The following is a 20,517-nucleotide window of genomic DNA, read 5'->3' as shown; positions in this document are numbered from 1 at the left end:
ATAATACCTATTTTGCTCCTCTCATTTCTCCTTCTCCAATTCAGTATCTCTCGTTTTTTATTCCTCTTTTTTTTTACTTTTCCTTAAAGATTCATCTTACCTATTCTCGCTCCATCTCAAGGTCTCTCCTTTTCTCTCTTTTCAGTGCATCGTCTGCGCCTGCCTTGCTGCTTGATGAATAGCGCTTGTGTCGCGTTTGAAGTGCTCTTCTGTCGCCGTCCCTCTCCACACTCTCCTCGGAGATGGGAGTTTAAAAAGTTGGGACAAAAAAAGTTTCGATTCTTTGTGGCGAGTGAAATGAAATCGTAATGAGGGGGGGAAAAAAAGGATTTCAGGACCGTCTAGATGTCAGCACTGAAAGTGAAGGATGCCGTCGAGTCTGACTGATAAAGTTCTCACAACTCTTTCAAAAAAAGTCGAGTCGAGAAGAAAGTGCAGTCCTTTCACTGCTCAATAACATAAAATAAAAAAAAATGCAAAGATAGAAGTACTTTGGGAGAAGTAATCACAAGCGGATAGTCTGATGTTCTCCCGATGGAAAGACGTTTAAGATGATTGTTCATCGGCGGACAAAGCTGAAAGTAGAGGATGGAGTGATGCGCAGAGGTTGCAATGGGGGTAAAAACAAAAAAGACAAAACCAATCAACCCCAAATCTCATCTTCTCTCCAGCTGGCTTTGAGAGGGGGCGATGGGTGGAAGTGTAGGTGGCGGGGGAGGGCAGCGCCCGTCCTGCAACGCAGTGTGTGATTTAATGTGTTAAGCTCGGATTGCGCACCGTCTGCCAGCTGCGTTAATTTAATTGTGTCCTACAGCTGCATGTTGGTGAACGCCCGACTGGCCGGCGGCGTACGTGAGCTCGAGGTGACTGCTGCTTAGCTCTAATCTGCCCAAACTGTAATCCGAGGGCGAGGCCCCAGCGGTGCCCACTTTATGCCAGCTGTCTGTCCTGCTCCGTGTACCTCCGACGCCCTACAAACACCTGCCTGACTCACCGCACGTCGATTCGAGATACAGCAGTGACATTCCGCTCCAGCAGCGACCGGTTTCGACTCCTGAGGCGCAAAACGCCGCTGCCAGTTTCGTCGAATGTGCGTCGTTCAGGGATTTGACTGCCGTGTCCAGCCTGAAGTGTGGCGTCCTGTCTCCTGTGGACACACATAAAAGAGATAAAAGAGAGAATGTCATTTACAGCCATTAGGCTCATTAACCAAATCTGCATCTTTAATCCTCGTCTCCTTTCACCACTTTGATCTTCTCTCCCCTCGGTCTGACTCGGCTCGGCTCAAACCGTTTCTTGTTTTTATTTGTCTCAGCAGCCTTTTTTGTTTCTTTCTGTTGTTTCAATTGCATCTGCTCATTTTCATTACTCTTTTTTTCATCCCCGCTCGGGGTTTGTCTCTCTGGCTGCCCATCACGGCTGACAAGGGCAAACATGGAACAAACTTCTGCTCTGTCCTGTTTGCGTGTCTGTTGATTTGTACTGAATAAATTTCAAAATGTCACAACGCTGAATTGGAAATGTTAAAGCAGATTGAAAGAGTTGAGGCAGAATACTAAGCAGTGAAACAGACCGTGAAAACTCTGGTAGCTGTTTTCTACTGTAAGAGATCATGCATCTGTGCCATCAGGCTACGATGCGGTAACGTGTTTATTAAGACCACAGATGTAAATGAGCTAAGCTGAAGTACTTCTCTCATTTCTGACTAATTAAGATCTGATGCCGGGTTGTCTGGAAAGTAATGAAGCACAACGCGTTGTTTTCTGCTGCCTGAACTTGGAAGAAGAAAATAACTACATGTAGGGCGGCTGTATGCGAGGAAATATGACTCAGCTCAACAAAAAGGTCAGAGATTAAATAAGACGTGAAAAAAACAATGGGGAGATTTTTGATAACATTTTTAGACTCACTTCGACTGGATTAGTGCTGTAAACAGATGAAAATAATACTGGCTGATTAAATTATTTCACACTGGACTCAACCCAGACACCACTGAGGAAAACTGAAAGGTCAAACGCTGCCACTTTGTCTTACTGTACGTAAATATATAATCTATCTTTAAATGTGCTGCAACATTCTTCAGAGTTGAAACTGCCTAATCAATTACAAAAAAATAATTAGCAACTGTTTCGATGATTGACTTTTGAATGCAGAAACTAAATTTGAGGATGTGCTGCTCGTCGTTGGGTTGCGGTGGCAGCAGGTTTAGCAGGGCTCTCCAGGCATCCATCCCAGGCTAGATGGGCTATGAAGTCTCTCCAGCAGGTTCTAGGTTTGCCCCAGGGGTCTCCTCCCAGTTAGACATGCCCGGAACACGTTTAAAGGGAAGCGCCCAGTGGGCATCCTAATCAGATACCCGTGGAAGGAAGCTCATTTCGGCTACTTGTATCCGCAATCTCCTTCCTTCGGTCACTACCCAAAGTTCATGACCACCTGTGAGGGTGGTGGAACGTAGATGGACAGAAAATCTGAGGTCGTGGATCTCTACTGGAAAATGGTGGAGTTGCTGCCCAGTCTCATTTACAAGTGATGGCTTGTCTTTGTCTCATTCAGTATTGGAGTGTCAATCGGAGACAAGAAATCTGATGAACTCATCTTGAGATAGTAATAGATTTCCCAGTTTTCTGATTTAATAGACTTAACAACTGTTCAATTAACTAAGAAAATAACTAGTGTTAAGACTGAGACTTTACCATCACTGTGTCTTCTATTTCACCAGATGCTCGCTATCAATCAATCAAAACTTATTTTTGTACCGGAATGCCCTGCTTTGTGTCCCCTCCACAGATGAGGACGTTATAATTCATAATGAATTATGAAGACAGCCTGCCTCTCTTTCTTACCACCAACCTACTAACCCACCCACCCGGCAGCGATTATTACTCTATTTCTGATGCATCGCCATGGCAGCCAGCAAGTGATGCGGGGTTGTTACGGCAACACAACCAAACCAAAGAGTCCCCCCAATCTTGACCTGGTAATCAATGCTGAAGAAGTAGGACAGACTTCTTCTTTCTTCCGGTCGACATGTTTCTATATCATCTGTCCATATCACGCCTCACCTGACAGACAAACACCTGGAGTCAGAGCCCTGACTGTCTTAGCAGTGGTTATTCATAACTTTACTGGTGTGACTGGAGATCCCTCGGGTGTGAAAGTGCAGTAGCTAACAAACAGCCAGATGCACATGCAAATGGACAAAGAGCTGACAGAGCTTGTGGCATTACTGCGGCTGTCTTCCAAGTCCTAACAAGCTGCAGATTTACAATGTGAATGTAAGCTGGGTGGTAGAAACATGTTCAGTTTTCAGCTCGTGTATTTCTTCAATTTGTCACTGAACCTGAAGGATGCAATTAATTTGAGCACCGAGTTCGCCTCTGCTCCCTTTGGTTTTAATAAAAAAAAAAAAACTAATGCAGCCAACAGTTTCTTTATTGAATTCAACATTTATTTTTGAGAACGCGAAGGACGAACGCAGATAATTGTTGACCACGCCAGCTGTTAGTAAGAAATACAGTGTAAAATACTGACAGCTGTTCCCATTGTTATCCATAATGTCCTTTAGAGTCCGCGCAGCTGTCAGTGAAATCTTCTGTTAAATGATTCATCGCATCAGGTTTGCACCCAACAAATACATGAAAACACAGCATCTATAATGCATTGTTGTTGGCGGAGTCCTACTCGATGCAACGCGTTTCCCATCAGCCCGGAGACATCTCGTGTCAAGGTATGCACCTTGAAAGGAGTCTTCTTCTTTTTTTTGTCCTCTGCTCTGCCTTCTGAATGATAACATTTTTCTTGCATTGATTTCAGTCCGACTTTAACAGGAGCTCGCCACTTTAAACTGTCAATCATCCCCTACCTTCGCTCTCTCCATTTTCTGCTTTAGGCACACCTATTGTCCTGTCATACCGCTGGAAGTTTGATGCCATCACATTTTCACAGCTACCAATTATCATCCAATACCTCTCCTGACAGATGCCTTTCAGTAACAACGGGCTCCTAACAGGTGCGGGAAAAATTTCAATCTTTTCTTTCATCCTGCCTCCTGTTGAGTGACCTCCATTCTGTACTCTGTAGGTGAGGGTGTCTAATAACCGAACAAAACAAGTCTATCCTCCCGTTGGTGAACCACAAACCACCACATGCTCCACGGTTGATGTATGTGACAGTCCTGGCACTGCTCCACATTTCTGTGCACTGCTACAGAACAGTGAACATCCGCATTAATATTGTTAGTGACCTGCTCCAGGTCTGCATTTCATGAAAAGATGATAAATAAAGAGGGTTTTTATTACTCTAATTTCTGCCGTAATAAAAATCCTTTCAGAAAGCGGCTGTGTGGTGAGATTCCATATTTTCCTTAATATCTACAAAAACCAACATGAATCGATCCCACAAAACCTACTGCCTGAGTTGTCAAGGCGTGATATGTTGGTGTGTTTCTCCTGTTTGCCTCAAGAAACATAACACATTTGTTGCCGCGGTAACTTAAAATCCTGTCTGAGTATTAGAAATGGCTGTGCGATGTTTTTGGACTTTAATGTCTCGCCGGGACACGAAGCAACACATCCCCACTGGAGTCAGTGATCAGCAAACTAATTAACTGCTTTAGCCAGCCTGTATGTCTGGGTGTGTATATATATATATACACACACACAAAACTGTATCTGTGTGAGCCCCCTTCCAGGTTTAATTACCATATTTAATTGCTTTAATTATAATTAACATGTAAAAAAAAAACCAAACCATGACAGTAAAAGTCTGTAAAATATGTCATGAAATATGACTGTTTTCTTGTATATAGTAACAATTCAAAACCTTTATTTATACACCATTTTCAGAGAATTAGTATTTTATATTAGAGACTGATAATTATACAGTATATCACTGTAATATTTAATGGCATATTCTACTTTTACTGTCATTGACATTTTAAAATATGGAATAAAACACCAACCTACAATGTGAAATGAACAGTACAAATATCATTTTACCGTAATTTACCATATAGTTAACTGTTCCTCTCACTGGGCACATTGCTGCCAGCCTGCCATTAACGACTACTTAGTCGACCTGTGTCCTATTTTTCTCCATCTCTGCCTCTTTTCTGCTCTCATCACACTTTAAAATAATGCGTCGGCGAAAATCTGGTGCCAGAAACATCTGTTATTAACAGCTGCTGTTTGTTGTGGCGCTGACCACTTTCAAGTCCTTTTCCCCAATCATCATCTCACGATCGACCTCCTCCCACGTCACCTTTTCCCCTCCGTCTCCCACAGTTACTGTTTGTTTCTGATTATATCTTCGTTCATCCCCATCTCCTCCACTAATGGCTATAACTGGAGTGTGTTTATGATGATGAATGATTGATGCACACATTACAGGTGCATGGCACCCGGTGTGACACATCCTCCACCACAATCTCGTCCCCTCTGTGCCGTCTATCCTCACGGTAGCAGCATCTGTCGATAACGTTTGATCTCATTGACTTTTTTAAAAGGTTCAAACCAGTTTCCCATCCTTGCTTTCTTCCAGATTTTTCTCTGACCGTCTCATTTGTCATTGTTCTTCAGTGTTCACCTCCGTCACCGAGTCAGAAATGTAATAAAATACTGCTCTTGTGGTTATTAGCGGTGCCTAATATACCTCCGACCTCCCCCTCTTCACCCTCCTCCTGCTTTGTCTCTCTTTACCCCCCTCCCCCCTCACCTCAACATAAATTATAGATGTAGGTTTCAATGTTTCTTAGTATAACAATCTATATTTTTGTTATGTAATCCCCTCTTCTTCAGTCAGTAGTCGCAGTCTCCTGCCACCTTCTCTCTTTCTTGTCAACACATTTTGTGTATTCTGATCATTTCTGTAGCTGAAATCAGTAACGGTGTCGGGATGACACCAGGACGGCTCTGTTGTTGTCCAACGCTTTTGTAATGTGACACCCTCCTTTCTGTTTCTTTTCTGATTATGGTGCACAGAGAAAGCCCCGCAGCTTCAGCAAACTAAACCTGAATGATGAGACGAAAAACTGCTGTGCTAAAAATCAAAGACAAAAACATTTTTAAGACTTGGAGCCTAGTTGTATAGCACTGATAATACTTTTTGCTTTGCTACAGGTTTATTGACTTTGATTATTTAACATAAGCATGTCCTTTCATGCCTTTATTTTGATAGTGACAGACAAAGACAGACAGGAAACTGTGGAGAAACACAGCAAAGGGTCACAGGTTGGAATTGAATCTGGGTCGCTGAGGCTTCGTACATGGGGCGCTCTGGATAGTGTTTTCCTTTGCTATATTTGGTCTTCTGTATATTATATCAACACAAACGTCTTTATATTTTCTCCATCCTCACATCCAGGCTGCACATTTAATCATTTAATTCAGCAGAGCTACTTTGTTATGAATCCACTAATTGGAGCATTTCATTGATTGTGCTGAGGTTTTAAATGTCGCCGTGACACGACCTTCAGTCTCTGTGTTTTCTGATTCAACATGATAAATTACAGCCTTTCGTAATTTATGCAAAATGCATTATAGAATAAAAAAAACACATATTATTGTATAGCTCTGAGAGACATCAACACTAATTACAACATGGAGATGTCTGACCTCCTTTAAGGTTAACACACTTCCCTTGTTGATGCTCTTTAAAGTTTTACAGTGTTGTATGGGTATTTCAAGAGGTAGGAGCTCAGCTGATGAACCTCTGAGCACTTTAATACCAGAGAAAGTCTCCTGTCTGAAAACATGACCACATGTGAGTCCTGACCAGTGGACCTTTTGTCCCTTGTCTAGACGAAAACCATTTACACAAACACCTTCAGCGCCCACCTGGATTATTTCGTGTCTGCTTCCCCTTGACTCTGACGGTCATCATGAGACACATAAAGAAAGTCATGACCCGCATGGAGCGACGCGGTGAAGAGATAGAACGCAAACATGAAATGAAATAAAGCGAGACGAGAAAATAATCCCAGACATACACGGTCAAAGAGCAGCCAATGTGAAAAGAAGATAATAGGTTATTTATCATCGAATTCAAGTGTCTCCATTTTTATAAACAGCAAGGAGAAAAAGCCTTGCTCTGCAACTGGGCTGTAGCCATGGAAACTCACTATCTGTATCCCTCGGAAAGAGATTATTCTTTCATTCCTGCCTTCAGTTAATTGTGTCATACAGCCACTCTGATTACACAAAAATACTGTAAAAATACAGTCCTTAAAATTTAATTGGCAAAAACAGCTTTTATTAAATAGTTTCACAATTCATGTCTTATTTAATGAGTCTGTGCATATGTTCTTTTTAATTGTTCTGTAGATAACACATTTCCATTAAAAGGTGACCAATTATTCAGACTTAATCGCAACGTTGACGACAGTCTTCAGTGCATTTACTTAGACTCGGGTAAAGTTACACGTCTAAAAATCATGTTTTTCTGACTGACTGATCATATCTGCTGCAAGGAAACACTGTCCCAGAAATCCACCTAGAAAAATGACCTGGAAACTCAGGACGTCATTTCACCATGATACTAAGAATAATAACAAATCATGAAATGTTTTAGCGTAAAGCAAAGCTCATCTTTTGTTTCTGAGCTGCTTTTATGCAATTCTTAATATATTTGTGGTGGAAGATGTCGAGACAGTTGAGAGTAGATAATTGCAAGACAATCAAGATTCAGGTTTGCAAGCTTTACATTATTCAGACAGAGAGACTTGCACAAGATTGACAGCTTTTCAACAGGAACGAAGAAGAAGAAAAACTGGTGATGCTCATTTAGCTGACATGTCAGTCACATTCGAAATATGATGACATCGATCTTGGTCTATTATTAATACAGTGGGGAGAGATTTGTCTTTCAGTCTAAAAAAAACCTGGCAGTTTAACTCACTTTTCATTTTTTTCACTTGCACATTAATTTACTGGTTGGGTGCATTAAATATCTGGGCGCTTCAAAAGGGCGACATGACAGAAAAAGATTGAGAAACACTGTTATCTCATTTGATTGTGCGCTGGATTGTGACTCTTCCACGGTAGAGTTCTTGGAATTTCTGGCATTAAATGTAACAGCTTTCTGATAAAAGGACGGAGTGTACGGAACAGCTAACATCACGTAAATACAAATTAAGTAAGGACTGAGTTCAAGCAACAGTGTAAAGAATGGACAGAGCATGAGTGACGTCTACCGTAGGTTTCTGAAGTGCCGCTTTGAAGCCGAAAATATGTGACGCTGGACGCCACCACATTGGATGTACTGCTTCTTCTGCTTCCTGGTTAATCTAAATATCGGCAAAGACGCGAATCATCGGCGGTCTGAATGAAGCCTGGCTGCTCAAATAACAGCATTTATTTCTGCTGTGAAGTTATGGTTGACTCACTTCTGTAGAAGGTTGCCGCTTGGGTTCAAGATCATGTTCCAGAATTTGAAAGTATGAAATCCACCAATGGAAAGGCTATCCAATCTATATACAGGGCTGCAACTATCACTTACTTCACTATCGATATAAATCGATATAAAACTGTTAATTATTTTTGCTTTGAACAGTGTTTCTCAAACGTTTTATGCCGTGTACCACCTCAGAAAATATTCAGCTCTCCGAGTACCACTATTATGACAAAAACAGTCGACCCTGTTCAGCTACAGATGGTTCACACAGGAGGCAGGTCACTGTAAAAAAACTTACCAAATTGCCAAACCGTGACAGTAAAAGATCGTAAAATATGCCATGAAGTACCACTGTGTTTTTCTGTATAGAATAAAACCATCATTATTCATACAGCATTTAAAGGGAATTTATACAGAGAAATTAATACTTTATATTAGAGGCTGTTAATTATAGAGTAAAACGCAAACATAATTTTTAGTGGCATATTTTACTGCTTAGAAAATTAGTAAAACAATCAAGCTCTTTCTGTTTAGGCACAATTTCCTGACATTTGTTTTATTGGACTTTTAGCAGTTATTAAGATTAAGTGGGCACTAGAATATGCAGAATATGGTGGAAACTTAATATAATGTGCACCTGACAATAAGAACTTTTTATGTTTTTGTTACCTAAGAATGAGTCTTTTATATATCGAGAGTAGCTGAGTACAAACAAAGCAGCGACTCAAGACATGATCTTTCGTGTTCATGGTGCTTTTGGAAGCAATCCACAACTACACCACTGATGCCGCTGAATTCTACTGTTCACACTGGTCCTTTAACGTTGTGTCCAAAATGTTTACCCTGTCTGCTTCCCTTCGATCCAGGTTTTAGCGTTGGGGTATAATCAGTGTACACATCACAAGCAGTCAGAAATCTTTGAAGGAAACTATTCCATTAAAATCTTTACAGATCGTTGAAAAAGCTTTCAAATAAATTCCAGCTGACACAAGCCAGTATAAGTCAAACAGGATGGGTGTTATGTGGTCTCCTGGCAGCAGCGTTTTGAATAACTCGAACCTCTGCAATAGCTGAATGCAGTTTCTCAGTTTGGTACTTGTCAGCATGACTATAATTAGCCGGAGTCCAATGAGAGAAAAATCACTTCAGAATTAAGTCCTGATGAAATTAACACAGTTCTACTGTGAGCCTGGATGTCTAATATAAAATAATGAGAGTTTTAAAAATGTCATGTGTTAGATTTCCAGTTTATTAGATAAAGACCACTGCAGTCTAATACAAAAGTAATGTAATAAATCCTCTGTTTGTGAAGTTTTCCCACATTGTATGACAATATCAGACACATTTTGCACTTTAATAAGGCTGTGATCTTTATGCAACTATATACGTATAATTATGAATACATTATTACACTAGTCTGAGCCTAGACGCCCAATACAAAAAAGCCTCCCTTTATAAAGGTTATATTCATTCTTTTTGTGGAAACAGTTTCAGGTAAGTGTTGATTAACCTTTATGTGAAGATAAATTGTCCAGAAATCACCTTCTTCAAGTAGATTCATATGACAATATTACATTCATTTCCTTATCCACTTTAATGAAGCTACTCTACCGTACGTTTATACATACATAGATGAAGATAAATCAATTATAGAACATATAAACACTAGATAATTAAATAAAAACTATGCTATTTTTATGGCTAAGTCATTATATTAAATGTAATGGTTTAAATAAAATTTCTGGATGTCCTTTGCATCATTTTAAGCACATGCCCTGAAATTCATCCTGACACTTTCTGAATCTTTGGAAAGTTTTTTGGGGACACTTTATAATTAGGATGAATTATGCAGTTTGGTAGAGGATGCTTAATTCAGGTTTTTAGAGGTTAATAAAAAAAAAGTTGTTGGAAACTTTTCCGCATTGGACATTAAAGCACTGATGGCGTTTTTTTTTTCCTCCCAGAGGTCTCAGAAAGTGACAAAAAGTCACAGAGATAATCACGCCAGATGGGAATTTGCATACTGAGGAGCAATGTAAGAGGTTCATAAGAGCTGCAGCAAGTTTCTCACATAGGAAATAAAAAAATGGAATGAGGACACACAGCTACGACAATGACCAGGGTCAAGGGAATATTCACATTGGTTCATTAGGTAATATTTAGTTCCTCCAAGATTAAAGCAGCTAAAATAAGTGCTGCTGTTGCTTAATATTATCCATAAAGGCTTCAGGAATCATCCTTAGCATCACAAACAGTCACCCTCACAGGCTTTTCCAATAGTTACAACAACATTGCAAATGGCATATTTAAATGGGGAAGTCAAATGTGAAATTCCTCAGGGAAATTAATTTATATTTTTAAGTTAACCTATTTTCGATCAAGCGATTGAAATTCATTGCGTTCTCCCTGGTGAGTATCGTCAGTGCTAAGTCTGAATTAAGAATCTTTGTTTTCATGGAGTTTGTGTTTTAATCAGCAGTCAAACGGAGGAAAGGAGGAGGAGGAGGAGGAGGAGGAGGAGGCTGAAAGAGGAAGAGTGTGAATCAAAGATAGAGAGAAAGGAAGAGAGAGAGAGAGGGGTCCCTCCAATAGCTCCCCAGTGGCCAATTAAACACATCAGACGTCTTTCTGCTGGAGGAATTCAAATGAGTAACGCTTGACTTTTGGTGCATCTCTAATACTGTGCAAGTGTGTTTATGTGTCATAAAGCTTGTTTTATCTGCGCCAGAGTAGACAGGCATGGAAAGGAGAGCGAGTGAGAAAAAAAAAAAACGTGTGATCCAGCGATGAACACTCACTCCCCATGCTGTGCTGCCAAAGAGGTCACAAATAGGGTTTTTCTACTGGCAAGACATCAACTCCTGAACCAAACCATGACTTGTTATTTTTCTCTTCCACTGGCTTTCTTATAAAAAAAAAAATCAAAGATTACAGTTAAATAATGAAAAAAAAGGTTAAAAGCCTATGGATTGGTAACAAAGGACGCTAATAAAACGGTGCTGAACGGTGCACTAATAAGAACAGTGTAGGTTTTGTCTTGCTGGGCTCAGCACTAGGACTGATAAATCAACATCTCACAAGGACATTGAACTCAGCAATCTCGGTGTTTGAGGCTATGTTCGAGGCGCAGCCAGCAAAGGCAGAACTTTGTTCTTGTTTGTTCACAAATACAGCTGCAACTGCAAAAAAGAGTGCAGTACGATCCTCCATGTCATCTATATGCTATATAGCCACATGTTCCTGTAACTGTACCCTGAAAGCAGGGCTGGTTTGTCCTTAAAAACACACTCATGCATTAGTGCACGTTGAAGGAAAGCATGAAGCTTTGGACAAGAAGAGCATATTCAAGGGTATATAATTATAGTCAACCCCAAACTCTTTACTTTGAAGCTGCACTCGTCAATATTTTTTATTGGAGAATGGGTCAAATGACTTCGTGTATGGGGTTCTTCTTGGCTGCGTTCACAGTTCATGTTGGCTCTGTGGAGCAGGTCAGCTTCTTTCAGCTCATTGTTTTCGATTTACGGTCCACAACTTTACTGTTTTGGTTCACTCGTTGTTTTAAGCAGCAGAAAGGAGCTGTTACAATCGCTCTGATAAACCCTCTGTAAGCTGCTTGCTTAAGTTTTCATTTCTGCCACAATAAAGCCTCACGCCGACAAGGAGAAGGTGAAAGATTGACACCTTGACGCCAGAACAGTGGGCTCCACACTTATCATCACATTACAATTGTGTGTGAAACATATATGCTTTGCTTCAGGCCTGATCTCAGTCTAATTTTACAGTACCTCCACCTCATGTACTGAATCACTGGAATTTCATTGGCTGACTTTGTCACACCACAGCAGCGACGAGGTCCTGATGAATCCACTTTTTTTTTCTGTTGAACCTGACACCAAGCCCGGAGCCGGGGTGGTTTGATTTTTGTGTGCGTATCCTTTAAATAAAGTGAAGGGCATTTACAGCCACAGTACAGCAGCGTTCTCCTGACCTGTGCAGTATATTTGCATCCTTGCATGCGATTTTTTTATCCAACTTATCTCAGTTTAATTATTACCTGCTAATTGAAGTAGAGTGATATGGTAAATTATCCACGCTTTAGAGGGTGAAGTATTTTTCTTTAAATGATCCGTTGTTGGGGAGTTATTAATGGTTGCATCATGACTCATTCAGTTTGCCTCATCATAGGTAACGAAACACAACGAACAAATGAGCCTAATGAGAACCAAACCAGACACTAATGGATTTTCATGTTGCAGCTCATAAGTTTCCATTACTCAGCCAATATACAGTTACAATGTTATTAGAATAAGCAGAAAAGGCAACACAGCTAATGGGAACTCATTGGTCTAAACACCTTGCTTCCATCGTCTCCCTTTCTGTTTGACTACTTTGTGTATTTCCAAATTATTTTGCATGTATGCAACCATGACATGAAAATGAAGGTAGACTCTGCTTTGCATAAAGTTAAATTCACCACTGGAGTGACAATGGCAATACAAACAAAGCAGCAGCTTGGATGTGGTATTTTGACATATATCCTTGAAATTCTTTTTTATGTTACTTGACACTCGACACATTGCTGTATAATTACAGAGAAGTGGCACTGGGAAGATTAGCAGGCAAAAACAGGCTTAACCATGCCTATATACTCCATAACAGCTTGGTTTGTATTGTAATTTTCCAGAACCCTGTGAGCACTTTTCTGGTGATTAACTGGTGAAAAATGTTTTAAATGTGTAGCACGTAGGACTGTTGTTTCAACAGTTGACAAATTTATGCTTTCATTCTGAAATGCTCACCATAAACAACTCAGGGGGAAAAATATAACCCAATACACTAAAAACTAGACATGACACAATTGAAGGTATGCAGGCAGGCAAATTATAATTTCAAAAAGTGGGTTTAGCCACGAGGGGATAGGAGGAATAATTATAAAGCGACTAGCCTAGCAGGAGTTAGAAGTGTAGCATTAATCAGTACATTAGAATGTAGCCTGCAGTTGAACAAAAGTAATTTACATCCATTTTTACTAGCCAGTCTTTGCTGTTGGTAGCAGATTAATGTGAAACTAGAAACAGGATTGTGTACCGTGTCACATGCATGCAAACAAAACTTGTAGCTCCATGGCCCTACGAGTGTACCGTCTAGAACCACTAGACAAAGATAACACAATTAAGGCACACAGATATACAATTATAATTAAAACCAATGGTAACAGCCACAGGCAAGTAGCAAGAAATTTAATGCAAAGCTAGCTAGCTTGCCTGAACAAGCCTAACAAAAAGTCCTGGATTGCCAGTCTTAACACGCTTCTGGGAACATTTTTGTCTGATACTAGTTGTGTTATTTGTTGGAAGCGAGTTGCTGCCCCAAGCAAAGAAGTTCAAGTATCTCGTCTTGTTGTTTACGCATGATGATCATGGAAAATGGAGCGTGAGATGGATTGGCAGGTACCAGAGTATGGGAACCAACCTGTACTGGACCAATTTCCATTTTTTCCCAGTCCATCCAACTCTCACCTATGGTCATGCGCTTTGGGTAGTGACCGAAAGAATGGGATCGCGGATACCAGCGGCCAAAATGAGCTTCCTCCACTGGGTAGCCGGGCTTAGCCTTAGAGATAGGGTGAGGAGCCTTTGTGTCAAAAGGAGCCAGCGGATTAGGATAACCCCTGGGCTCCTTCCTTTGGAGGTGTTCCGGGCAGGTCCAACCAGGAGGAGACCCTCGGGGCAGACTCAGAGCCAGCTGGTAGGACTACATAGCCCAACTGGGGAGGAATGCTCGTCGTCTTGAATGCCCGGCTAAACCCAACCACGGATAAGTGGGAGAAAATTGATGGATAGATGGGCTAGTTATGTTGCATGTCATAACTTATTTTACTGACTGTGTTGAGCAATGCTGCTAAAATGTGAATTCTCTGTTTATAGAGATTTCGTTAATAAACATGCAATGATACCTTGAACCTACAGTCAGGGATTGTAACATGGCATATGACATGACATAGCATGGCATAAACTCCCCATAAAAAAGGTCATAAGAAAGCATAATCCTTGTTCATTCCTGTCGCATGTAAGAATGGATCCGAGGGCCTTAAAACTCAGATCTTGGACTACTCTCTTCCTTGAAAAAGTCATCACAGGCAAATACTAAAAGACTAAAACATCCTTGTATCTTGCAGCATGTTGTGCATACACCGATTTAGAAGTGGTTGCTGTTCAAGTTCAAGCATTCTTTTCTGTGACCTTACTTCAACTTTTGGTATTAAGCAGAGTTCACCAGATAACTGGGTAATGCAAGCCTGTGTGCACTCATTGTAAAACAATCCTAACCCCTGAATAGCAGGACTGTAAAGCAGAGCGGAAACAAATGAGGAGAATGCTATGGCTGAATGAATGGAAACCCTGTTACTTGTTGATTACTTGTAATGTAATAACAGTTATAAATTGTGATTAATTCATGAATACAGATGCACAGAGTCCTTAAAAGTGTTCTTGCCCTCCTTGAATACTAAAATAGTTGCTCTATCTTCGTCTATTTTCCTGTGCCACTGTCACATCTCCCCTTCCCTTCTTAGTCCATGTCTTCTCTCGTCACCAGCGATCAATAATCATCCTTCTCCCTATCCTAAAAGTTTCCATTCAACTGTAATCTGCCTGGCTGCCTCTTCTCCTCTTTCTCATCCCGGTCCTCCCTGTTGGTATTTATCACTTGATTCATTTTTATCTCTCCCTCCTCCCTTCTCGGTGCTTCTTTACTGTCTTAAATCTGAGAGCGCAGATATATACTTGACCAGCGAGTCATTACTTTGAAGGAAAGAGGACACGGCTTTCTCTCTTCGGGCTGTTCACTCAACTTTCTTTCTTCTTGGATTTATGAGTCGTTACAACCTGTATCTGTATTAGATAGCATCGCATTTGTCCAATCTCTGGAAAAAATGGGCGCACTTAAAGAGCACTTACAGTATTTCTTCCTGACAGCTGAATAAAGGTAGCAGTGAAGTGGCCTATCACCAAAAACAATCACCGCTTTCATCTCCACCGCTCCGTTTTTACTCACTCTTCCTTTTCTTTATCATCTTCCTATACTTTCTGCACTTTCACCTCTTTCTGCCTTCCCATTACCTCCCTTTACATCGTCTATCATGATACAGACGCCCCACATCAAAGAGCTTTGTGTATGAAATCCTCCCAAAAAGTTAAGACGGGTTTTTAAGTATGCTTCTGTAGAGAACACAAATTAACTCAAAAAGTCCATCCATCTTTTCTTATTTTCTTTCTTTGCCTCCTTTAGTTTGAGCCTGGATCCATTCTGGCAACTCTTACCTCCCTCTTAGTCACTTCACTGTCTCTGGGTCTCAATTATTTGTTCACACGCACACAATCTCAAAAACTCTCTTGTCATTTTCTGACATTCTCTAACCTCTCATCTACGTCCACCTCATCTACGTCCACCTCCCTCACTTCTTCTACGAGCCTCGGCTGTTGGTCACATGCCGTTTTTCCTCCCCCTGCCCCTTCGCGCTCCCTTTTTTAATCTTTGCACCATGCTGTAATTTTCTCTCTAATTTGCATTGAGAGAAGTGGCTGACCTGCTGTGTATGCACCTTTACAACAAGACTGATCATCACCATTCGTTCCTAAAATGAACCCGTGCACAGTTTTCATAATGTCGAGGACTAGTTCTTCCACATTGGCATTGGTGAGCGTGAACTCCCAGTTGGTGATATTCTATGACTGTTAAGCAACTGGGACATTTAGTGCTTAACATCCCTGATGTCCAACAGAAATAGCTGTTGACAAAATTCAGATGAATTTTAGAAAACGGAAACAGGACTTGCTGTGTTCTGTCTTGGATTGTGAACTATCTGAGCCTTGAAAAGACACAGAAAGAGCTTCAGTCAATAAACACCTTTAGTATTTTAAACTTAACAAGGGTGTACTTGAAGGGGTGCTTGAAAGGTGCTGTTAAGAGTTTCGCAAATTTTTCTAAAGGACAGCCGTGTTTTATGTAGCTCACTGGTTCTCAAACTGTGGCGGTACTCTGAGGAATCTCTGAAATGTTATTTTAATCATAAAATAAAACAATTTGAACATATCAAACCATCCAGAACAGTTTGAATGAAGTTAAACTAGGGGATCACAAATAAGTTTTCCATTTCCTGAAACATCTTGTTTCCTGATACGCAGACACGTTCATTCACGTAGTGTGCACATACGTCATAAGCAGAGGTTCAAAAACTCAATGCAATCTGCAATCGTGGCTCCATACAGGAAATACAGGAGAACTCCTTTAACACCTAATGAGCTCCTGATCCGCACTTCTCTTCATAATATTTCGTGTTTGGAGTCGTGATTGCAGAGTTTTTTTTAAAAACCCTTTTTTTACCTCCACGTAATGTTTCTTGTATAATTCAGGAAATGCTGAAATTCATTTTAAATTACATTCCAGTGACACTGAAAAATAAAAATAATAGAAAAAATAGATATATTAAGTAAGTAAAAATTAGGAAGTATTTAAGTTAAGAATCCAAACAGGGTTATGATAAAAGTCTATCTTATAATATGTGGACTAACTTGCTCTACAATGCGGTTTCTTGATTTGGAACATGCACAGTCTTTTAGCACAATATCATATAGCCATTAAGTGCATATTTAAGACCCTTTTTACAGAGTTCCCATTATGAAACGAGACAGCTATAAACGTTAAAAAGTCAGTCCGAGATCTTCAACAAACTCACAGAGCTAACATTAGCCTAAAGAGCGGTGGATAAGGTCTGCCAGCAACAGTTTTTATTGCAGCCAGCAGTAATGACTGGCTAAAAGTGAGAAGCCTACAGCTGTCTGAAATCAAGAACTGCTTCTGTGTGAGAACAGAACGCCTGACAGGTCCATCAACCGTGACTGACGGGGGAGTAAACGCTTGCTGCGAGATATGTAGGACTGAATTTACTTAAGCAACAGTTTTTTTGGGTACTCGGTCATAGCTCGTGCAAGAAACAAAGCACACAGATGGCACGTCTGCATTTGTACGACGTGCCTTCATTTTTAGCCACACAGAAAGCATGAACCGACCACTTGTCTCTCTTCCCTCTCGTCTCCCCGCCAGCCCTGCTAGTGTCTCTGGGCTTTTCCTTCACTCCCCTCCGCCCCTCCCTTCCTTTTCTCTCTCCATTAGTCTTCAGTCCTGAGAGAGGCGAGAGGAATACAAAAGGGTAGATGAGGAGGAGAGTCCTTCGTCCTGAGGCCCAGTGCCAGTTGCTACTGCTGCAGAGACTATCCATCCAACCGCAGGCAGGCAGAGATGACACCGTTTTGGAATTCAGCCCTGATGCAAACTCTGTGGGTCGGCCTCCCTCGATAAAAACCCCTGGGGTCTGTGGGTGCTGTGACACTCTGAACTAACAGTGACAACAGAAGTTACCCCAGTCTGTGCTTTATAAACAGTGTTACCACTACATCCATAATCTGCCAGGTTCGCAGATATCTTCCATATTTCCAGTACGGTGGATGTGATAACAACACATATGAGACATTTAATGACACAGTATCACATGTATGTTACAAAAATACACAAGATACTAAAAAAGACGATGGAAGTCATTTTTAATAAATTGATGAATCTGAATTTCAAATTTCTTTAATGAATATTCTGCCTCGTTAATACAGGTGTGTACCTCGTCTGTGTGCAGCATGTCGGAGATCAAACGGTTTAGAGAAAATTCAAAATTACTAAAGGTTGACTTACAAGGACTGAAGCTGAATATTTTGTTCAGATTGTTTGTTGTTTGTTAGATAAAAACATGTTGTTAATTTTGGAAATGAATACATGAATACATCGATCTTTTTAAAATCATTTTGACTTGTGGACGACGCTGTGGAGTTATTGTAAATGTTTGGATCACATTATCTATCAGCTGTGCGGTGAGTCGCAAATCCAGAGCTACACATGTGAAGTTCATGAATCTGTCCTGTATCTTTATCAGCAGATATCTTAGTCACTACAAGTCTGAACTAGCAAAGACGTTCAGTGTTTTTATGTGTGGTATTTATCCAGTTTGGGAAACTCTACGATCTCTAGAAGGCTTTGACTACAAAGCGTCTCCTTTTCTAGGCTCAGACTACTTGCTGGAGTTGTGAATTGGGTTCCAAGAACGGGCACGGCCATGACTGATGGTTTTTCCAGGTATTAGTCACTTACTAACTGAGATTGGAAAAGAAACAGTGAGCAAAACATTTATTTTTTATTTTGAGGGCAAATTGACCCAAAATATGAATCTTCTGATCATACATTTTAAGTTGTTAATTGTTGTATGATCTCAATATCACTGTCATGCCAATAATGACATTAAAGCACACCATCTCATGTAATATTGCTTAATTCAACAATGGACTGACTACATTTGAGTTCCCATAATATATAATATTTCCATAATGTTTATTGCCAGTTCCCATGATCCAACTCAATAACACCTTTTTTTTACATCCCTGCCTGGTATATTCACAGATTATCCATGCTGTCAGTAATGCAGTTGTTTTTATAACCAAACACAAGCTGGAAATTATACGAGGTGTCAAGAAGGTTCTTTATCATTTCCGAGTACGGACAACTACTGTATATCCACACAAGCGTTTTTGGTGATTTATTGGGAGGCCGCAATAATTCTTGTCACTCTGTTACAACGGCAAACATAAAACTTGAGTCAGTAGCACAGCTGTTGTTTGTGTCACATTTATGAAATTGCACATACACCGCCCACATGAGCAAAACTGTGTGCATGAATGTGTCTGTTTAGCAGAAAACATGGCAACTGTTGCCCAATCAACGATGTTAACAGGGTATATCTGACACTTTCATTCTAAACAAAAAAACAAAGATATTGAAGTAACGTCTTATTAGCCAGCCAAAACATAAAAGAAAGTTGCTGTATCAGGTCAATCTTGAGTAAATAAAATCAGGAAGAGTGAAGCAGCTTTAGAATAACAGCTCTAGTCAATCAGAATGAGCTCTGAACCAGAGAATAAACTACGCTGAGGAGGTATAGTCAACATTATGTAGTGTGGATGCAAAGACTGAAGAGTTTTTAAAGGTTTCAACAGAGGAGAGTTTACAAAACAGCTTCTGCACTTCAGGCAAATTGCAGTAATATACGCGGAGGCAGGTCTCACATTATTTTGTAACAGCTTAATCTGAAAATGAAAAAGAAAAAAAATTTACATCATGTCCCAACAGGCGGAACATTTCTATTAAGAATTGTGTTTAGATGAACAATTAGGAATAAAGTAAAGAGCTCTCACTCAATGCACAATAGTGGTGTAATATATGGAAGCCCTGTTCGCTATAATAAAATCAGACACAGCACTGGCTATTATATAATATTTAACGAACAGCAAAAAGCTGCGTTAGGTTCAGATGCTGCTTGAAATGTTACAACAGCTACAGTGCTTTCAAAGCAAAGACGTGGATACATGCAAATTCACACCAGGTGAGTTGGAGATGCTTCAACCTGAATGTAACATTTGCATAATGCTGGGTTGCAAAAGCCTACCAGCGGTGAGATTCTCCTGGCGTCGCTGAGAATCAAAAGATAAAGTAATTGTAGCCGTCGGTGAGCACCTGGAGCTCTGATTCAACATTTTTTACTGAGGGAGACTCAGAACAATGAGCAAAACTATGCATTTATATTTAGTCATTTAGCTGATGCCTTTATCCGAAGCGACTTACAAACGACTTACAAACAACCTACATAAGGACATTCAACTGGAGAACCAGAGACTACTTTGTAGTCAGCATTAGGGATGTGAATTCAACACAAGCTGCTACAGGTAGCCAGTGGAGCTTGGCGAGTAGCGGGGTAACTCAGGACCTTTTGGATTGATTGAAGACCAGACGTGCTGCCACGTTCTAGATCAGGGGTCGGCAACCTTTACCACTCAAAGAGCCATTTGGACCAGTTTCTCACTGTAAAGAAAGCACCGGGAGCCGCAAAACACTTTTGACATTTAAAATGATACGGCATGCAACGTTTTTTTTATTATTACATTTAATGAAGGACTGCACGTAGCATTGAAACTTCTGTTTTCTTCAGACACTTTTCTTTTCTTAGAATTCTCCATAGTTGGCGTACCT

The 20,517-nt window shown here is 40.4% G+C and overlaps 1 long non-coding RNA gene across 1 annotated transcript in view; it reads right to left on the bottom strand.

Annotated features, from left to right (window-relative positions):
- Positions 1–66: 66 nt before the first annotated feature.
- The window catches only part of LOC109138042 (uncharacterized), a 51,537-nt gene continuing 31,086 nt past the window's right edge, over positions 67–20,517 (bottom strand). The window contains exon 2 of the long non-coding RNA XR_002041818.2: positions 67–1,147. This is a non-coding gene — a long non-coding RNA (uncharacterized LOC109138042). The remainder of the gene's footprint in view (positions 1,148–20,517) is intronic.

This window comes from Larimichthys crocea, chromosome XXI, assembly GCF_000972845.2.
Source record: "Larimichthys crocea isolate SSNF chromosome XXI, L_crocea_2.0, whole genome shotgun sequence".
Taxonomy (NCBI): domain Eukaryota; kingdom Metazoa; phylum Chordata; class Actinopteri; family Sciaenidae; genus Larimichthys; species Larimichthys crocea.
This window is presented reverse-complemented; position numbering and strand designations above follow the sequence as displayed.